An 8,101-nucleotide genomic window follows, 5' to 3' on the forward strand; every position below is an offset into this window, starting at 1 on the left:
AATTCACAGGAAAGCCCATGGATCTCTCCATTTAGAAAATTCAATTGCAATCACAAAGAGATAGCTTAAATAATTATTTGAATGAATGAGGGATGAAATAAGACTAGAAGATGGGATGGGTCACAAGAAACAAAGATGATTAAACTGTAGCATGAAATATATTTAAAACCCGCATTTATTTCTTTTGCAAGAATCTATTTTCGCTTATCCATAACATTCTAAATTAGCACGTTGCTAAACACACAAGCTCAGTTTTCCGCCGTTCGCGTTCGCTTTCGTGCGAAACGTCAACACGTCGATCGTTTGTTTATGTTCGAAGCACGAGTTGCTGGAATGCGCCGCAGCCGTATTGTCGTTTGAAAGTTATTTATGCAAACAATAAACAAAGAAAGTAAATATTGTATTTAGGTGCCACTGGAAAAACATACGTGCGTTTGATCGATGCTTTCGATGTTTAGTACAAAAATTGTGTGTTTCAGCAAAGTGCGGATGAGCGGTGTAAAGTGAAGCGTGATGGGGTACCAAAAGTAAAACTTAACAAAATTTAAGTATTTAATTTCACAATGATATCAAAAAGCAACTGTTACAACACAAATGTCACACACGTTTATCTATTATATTAAAACATTTTTTTTAGATTTTCCATATTTTTTCACAGCAGTAAAAACCGGTTGTCCTATAAGCTGTTGACTTATACTTGAAGAACTATTTCATGAGAGGCAGAAGCAACCCAGCGGCTGAACATTTTCTTATATAATGTTATATGTATATTTGGCATGTACATGTTTATTCTCACTTGAGATCATATTTGAGATCCATGCCAAGTGAAAACCAGACATCACATTCCTTTTGATACCGATATTGAGATCTAATCCTAGTTAGACCCGAATTGCTAGTTTACGTTCTTAATCACTACACCATTACGAATGATTCTATGTTGCTTTCGATATTTAAAATGAACATTTTATGTATCTAAAAAATTGAATTATCAAGAAAAAGCAATGTATTTTTAACGTGCATTTTCAGCGCACTGCTTAAAACTTCATGTTATTCTAAATGATTCCAGGTAAAATTAACCCAAAACGATAAATATAATTGTAATTATACTGTTTTTAAATAATATTATAATGAACTCAACGATGGTAAGAAATTCATCTGTTTTTAATTATTTGGTTTTAAACTTCAACGATCTACGATCCTTTACTATAAATTTTGACTTGCAAATAATTTATACTATTTCAATTGACATAGTTACAATATTTGCTGAAAAATACTACCATTGTATTGTCGTTCGGAGGTTATTTGTGGAAACAGTATATATAAAACAAATATTGTATTGCGGCAGCGTTGGTTAAACAAGTGAGGCATTCGGTCGATTTAATATAAAAATTTTGTGTTTCGGTGTGAAAATTCAATGAATAAAAAATTTATGGAGTTTTACATTTTTTGTCAAACCGTTTATTACTCTTAATATATTCTACACACTATATGAAACTGTAAAATATAAGTTTTTTTTAAATGATCTCTTAATGTTTGACTCACCGTCAGACTCCATATAGTTGGAATCCAATTATTGGCGGGTGGGGGTTGAATTTTGCATTTATATATATATATATATATATATATATGTGTGTAAAAAAATAATCTACAATTAATCTAATATGTAGATTATCGAGACACGTTATCTAAATTTGTATTGATCAAGACCTTAAAATATTCCCATATTTGTTTAGAACATTGCAAAATATAAATTGCAGATTTTAATTAATACTGTATTTATCAGAATGAAATTAACTACTCCCTTTCTTCAGATTCCATGTATTTTTGCTTTATTGTGTTATCACAAAGCCTATTTGTATGTGGTAATACCCAACGTGCGAATAGAGAATACTCAATTCTCTATTCGTACCGATTTTCTCTGCGCTTTTGCCCCGATTCTCTACTATATTGATTGATATGATGTAGTTAACATCCGAGTTAAACTTTAATATGCGCAGATATTCCGTCGATCGGGCAAAAGTGCCGATTTGATGATGCTGGCTTCGAATCCGGTAATCCGATCATCGTTTCAATTATCGTATGTGTTGCTATGCCAAATGTTCCCGTTGCGAATTACAATCGTAATTGAAAAACCTACACATGGACATTTCGAAACGTTTTCAGTATGAATAAACAAATACGCCATATGTCGTTATCTCGCATGATTTGACGAGCTTATGTTGAATTGCGGCCGTCAGCGATAATTCATTGTTAAGTTTCATCATTACTGGTAATCCTTTGGTAAATATTTCGATTGATGAGGCTTAATCAAACTGTATCAATATTTTAGTAGTTTAACATTACATGTTTCAGGCTTTTATATGAATGGTATTTGATATGTTGTAGTGTAACTCCACATAGTTGACAATGCAAATTTATTTTAAGGCTCTACTGTTTTGAATTATATTCCAAAATTCTATGTTTATGTACGTATCTATAATTGTTCTGAACATTGAAAAATTCTTAAAACAACTATTTTATGCAAGAAATTGTGTATTATTAAAGTATTTGAACATGGAATAAAAATGTAAGAGTCCAATATTGCATTATTATTAAGTTTCTAGTTCTGCCAATAGTACTTGCTATATTTATATTTTAATATTTTATACATGTCGCATGGCATTATTCTCGTAAAATATAAGTTTCGAATTAATGGATTCAAAATTTAGCATACATTGGATAGTATTAGCAAATGCTGTGCATTGTAGATAACTTCTCAACGACAATATGTGCATCGCGGCCAATTCTCGCTAAATTTCCCATAAATAGTCTATGCAGTATCACACTAAATAATTCTATGTTCGTCGGGATCTCCTTGTGCAAAGTTGTTGTAATTGACTGGGTCGGGCAGGAAATGTTTCAGTAATACACGTTTTCGTGTAGTGATTTTCCTAGTATAAATGTAAATATAAAACCAGTTAACTATGATTGACGAATATACTCGTCATGAAGAAAAGGTAGAATTTTATATATTGCCGTTCATTTCCCAATAGCCACGCTGTATAAATCAAGACTATGGTTGGTTATACTATTTTTTTGCTCTACTTTCAAATATTGTTTTGGAAATTTTTTAAGTTTACTTGTTTTGATATCGGTAGTGAACCGTTAACACGTGGATCTTTCAGACCCCCAGCAATAAAATGCAAGTTTTATATTCCGTGCCGCCTACTATTGAATAATTCGTTATAAATCGAACATTGACAAAACTCATCGTGATTATTTTACCATTATATATAATTCAATTTCCATATCGATATAATGCAATTAACCATTTACAATGCTCCCGCTGAAATCGACCGCCGGTCCGGCGTGGGTAACGACGTTATCTGAATGCATTATCGCTGCATTGCTATTTTTAAAACCGCCTGTCAATCAAACGGCACGACCGCTTCCCGCTTTTCCCGCTTTTCCAGCCTTTCAACTCCGCCGACCGCAATCAACCGCCGTTATCCGTCTAATTTAGTAGCGACAGTGAGGTTCGAAAAACTCGAAATGCGAGATTATTTCAAATATAAATTTTCTTTATGTGCTTACTCGATTAGCATTCTTAATTGGAGCTGGAAAAATCTGAAAATTATTTCACTATCTTGTTTATTATAATATACCCAAGTGATATCCTAAATTCACCATGTTATCTTTATAAAACTAACAAAATTATTAACTTCTTGTAGGGTAAGTTATTGCAATGGGCCGAAAATCGAAATTGAAATTTTTTACATTTCTCGACGTTTTGAAGGTTTCTGAACATTTTGGCATACCTCAGAAAAAATGGATGTGTGTGTATATATGTATGCATGGATACAATTTTTCGGTCACGTTTTCGGGCCCTCGGATCAACCGATTTAAAAAACATTCGATTCCTATTGATGGGGAGATGTGCTGATTAGTTTTTGGCAAAGGCAGGTCCAGCAGTTACGGAGATAAAGAGCAAAGAGTGCAGAAAATAGAAATTGAGTATTTGAGAGAACGGAGCATTCCATTTGAATGATCTAAAAAACTTTCAATTATTAATGATTAGGAGAAGTGTATAATAGTTTTTGGCTAAGGCAGGCCCAGCCATTTTGAAGATATAGAGCTAAATGTGCAAAAAATGGCAGTTTTTAAGAGAACTAAGTGTCCGATTTAAATGATTCAGAGAACTTTCTGCTTGTCTTAATTTGCAATTGGAATTTACCTTAAGGCATGATGCCATACATTCCACTAGTTTTTAAACCCTTTTCAATCTAATATAAAAAAGCATTGCTCACTTTTATTTGAATTTAGAAAAATGAATAAAATAATAATATTTTTTTTAGGTAGATCTCGTAATATTGTTTGGAAATCTGATTCAATTTTATGATACAAGTTTGATTTTAATTTTAATAAAAATAACTGCAATTTAAAAATTATGTAACTTCAAAAAATATTCAAAAATTTTAGGCAATTTTGTTTAATATGTCATCATATTTTACTTTTTTGAAGCCTGATAATAATCATCATGAATTATTAAGATTTATTGACCATATCTGGATGCTACAATATCCATTCACCCACTGTGTGAATATCTAAGCAAAAGATGATCGATAACTTATCTCCGAGGAACAATATTCCAACGAGCAACATATGCACTTCCGAGATGACTTGATCTAGTCTCTATTCCTAAATTTGCTATAAATTACGAAAACGTTCTCAAAATTAAAATTAAATTAATTATATTTAGCGACCAGAACTTAACAAGTCCTATAACTTGTGCTTCCTTCTTAAACGACGTGACTTTATATAGATGGTAATCCAAACGATCACCTTATTAATTTATTATTAAAATGCTTGTAACTTTTGATGCAAACCAGTAAAATGCTGGTAAGGCGCCATTTCTACATATAAACGTATTTCCATCTATATTTCCAAGTGAAAACCTATGTCACAGCTGTTTGACCTCAGGCCGGTATCGAATCTTGTACCTCCCATTCCAAGTCCATGTTTTTTAACCAATAGACCACGGAGCAAAATCAGTTTATAAATTTAGTCTTGAATCAATCGAAGCGCCATAATATTAAAGCTCAGTCCAGCCAGTGTGTTCCACGTCGTCTACGTCGTGTATATCTCACATAACATGCGATATCTTACAACGCTGGTGGCGTCTTGTTAGTAACGAATCCTACGTATAGTTAACTCAATCGTGTAACGTGCTGCACGCTACGCTGTCGTAGCATCTGCCGCTTTTGCTACGTTAGGCGTAGATCCTATTCACGAGGCAAGCATTCTTTGACTTCTTTGTTGCTGGATGTCTTGTATACATTGTTGCGTGCATAATCACTTTGCAGTGTGTATTTTTATCTCTAACGCATGTCAGTTTTTACTCTAGAAATTTGCATAGGAGATAAAATTAATTAAATGTTGGGTTAGAAGATAGGTGGTTCCTAGAATTAAGGCTATTTGTTAAACTACTATTAAATTGATTGACTTTGAAAAGCCCTCGCATTAATAGCCATGATAGTCATATCTGTTTGACACTAAGAAGTTCTACATGATTCATACCTGACATACTAGATTTGGTAGAAGGCCACGTCAATCACAGATGTTTGATGCAAATATCTATGTTTACTGATTATTTTTGACCGCCAAATGGTATTTTTTTAATTTTCTCAATCGATTTCCAAAACTGTTAATCCGTTCATTATTTTGTCAATATAAGTAAAATGTTTTTTTGATTTATTAAAATCCGACGCCTTCGTTTTCTCAAAAACTGAATTACCATATACGAACACACACGCACACACACAAACATCTATTTTTTCGAAGGTATGCCAAACTGTTTCGAAACGTAATAATATGTAAAAAAATTATCTTTTCTGATCCTACGGTAAGTTTATAACAAATTTTATAATTATCGATCTACTGAAAAATACTCAAATATCAATAGTTCTGTAAATTCTGTATAATCACAACATTTACTTCTGTTTCAATATCTATAATTCAGTTCTATCACTGTGAAACGAAATAACATAAATTCCTCCAACAATAATTATTATGCAGATCTTGTGGTTATTCAGAACTTATATTCATTAACTTGTAATATATTTGTCTTTCCCGTTTCCGTTCCTTTACAATTGCAAAGTTTATGAGCGAAGTACCTGTTCAAAGAGGGATGTCTCTTGACAAGATTCCTCATTAGCATGCAAGAACTCCGGCACTAATTTCACCTAATTCATTCCGACTCCCATCAGAACACTTCTAATTCCTTCACGAACTTATCAACGGAAACGAAAGTACTGATTATGTCTCTCCGAGGACTTTAATGACGGATTGAATTTAGCGACGTATAAAGTGAAATAGCGTACGTGGAAATTGGAATTAAAGTAGTTAGTTTAAATAGTGATCGATTAATTGTTATTTTAGTACTCAATAGCTAAATTCCAAATTTACGGAAGTAAATTTTTCTAGACACGAAAGTCAAAATGTCGAAAATTGATTGAGTAAAACTGCTGGAATGGGTATGTTTAATTAAGTGCTTTTTTCGACTACTTTTTTTGAAAAATAACTTTATGCTTTACTCTAAAATTTTAAAGATATTTGTTATATCTTTATCATATTAGATTTGCCACAGACAAGCTGAATTGATTTGGAGAATTTAAAAGTTATAAGGAATTAAGTAAATATTTTGAGTTGTATTTTTTTCTTGATGTGAGAAAATGTGTTTATTCCCTTCTGATCTCATGGCTGACTTGATCGCCGCATCACTCCCTGTTCAGTGTTGACGTCAAACCTATTTGAAGGTCATTAGAAACAAGTTCTATTTAATTATGTAAAGACCAACCCCCGAAAAGTATACTAGAGTTGTAGTTAAACGTACTCCCAAATACATTTTATAATTTTTTCTATCTGCAATAAATTCGAAATCATGTAGAGTTCATCTCTCGGGTAGTGATGTGATAAAGTGCATGTATTCCGCTCGTTGAGCCATTATCGAGGCGTGGTGTGTATAGTGTTAAAAGTATGGTACCGGCGACTGAAAAAACAAAGTATTGCCATGAAGTATCCATGGCTGATCCTACAACATGATGACAAAAGAATCGATGCTACTCAGGGACATCTTTTTGTTTGTATATGTTCAATCCAATCATAACCAATATAAACATTTTAAATAATGCAAGGTTAAAAAAGCGTACTTTCTGAAAAATGAATTATCTGGATAAATGACGCTTCTGCACCGTATATTCTCATGATTCTTCACTCTTACTTTACTCCTATTCATTGTAGAAATTCCTATAAAGAGCATCATATTTAAGGTGACTATATTTTTTGCAAGATATCCGAGACGGATTATAATGTGTGTGAGGGAAGAGTAGGGCTATCTGCACATTTTTTCGGTTACAATTTTCTAGTTGAAATATATTTTAAAAAAATATTGGAAATCGAAACATTTTCAAAAATCCGGAACAATCCGGGACAAAACACTTAAAAACCGGGACAAATATTGCTTTCAGAAGAAGCAGGACGAAAGGCGTAAAATCGGGACTGTCCCGGCCAATCCGGGACGTATGGTCACCCTAATCATATTGAAATAGAAATTACGAATTAAGAAACAAGATATCTCAAAATTAAGAAGCAAGATGTTGCCACTGGACATTTATAATAAACTGTATAAATTTTGCGAAACAAAAAATCTCATAATTTTAGAAATAGTTGTTCGGCCTTCTGCGTCTTGTCCCATCGTGTTCCTTTCAATAGCCCATTGCTCGCCGTGAAATCGTGGTCTGTTTGTCTGTTTTTTTTCTCGGAATGATGGGCCGAGTGTGTATGTACCGATAGGAAATGGATTTACCGAGGCAACCATTTTGATTTATATACGACTGTGCGGCAATTGATTACGTGCACGGAAAGTGAAACGCGACGAGGAGATTTTCTGGCCACGTCTTGTCTTTGTTCGTTTTGTAGCAATCGTTAATATTGCCAGAGCTCATAATGGTCTAATGGCACATTTAATAAACTGCTTCTTTCTCGATTCTGCTTCATGTTTGTGGTATTTGTCTGGCGAAATAGATGTCGAAACTCCAGAAGGAGGTATGTCTTAATAGTAAAA

This window comes from Ctenocephalides felis, unplaced genomic scaffold (genome assembly GCF_003426905.1).
Source record: "Ctenocephalides felis isolate EL2017-DRISC unplaced genomic scaffold, ASM342690v1 CF-g0.4_SCAFFOLD_01604, whole genome shotgun sequence".
Taxonomy (NCBI): Eukaryota; Metazoa; Arthropoda; class Insecta; order Siphonaptera; family Pulicidae; genus Ctenocephalides; species Ctenocephalides felis.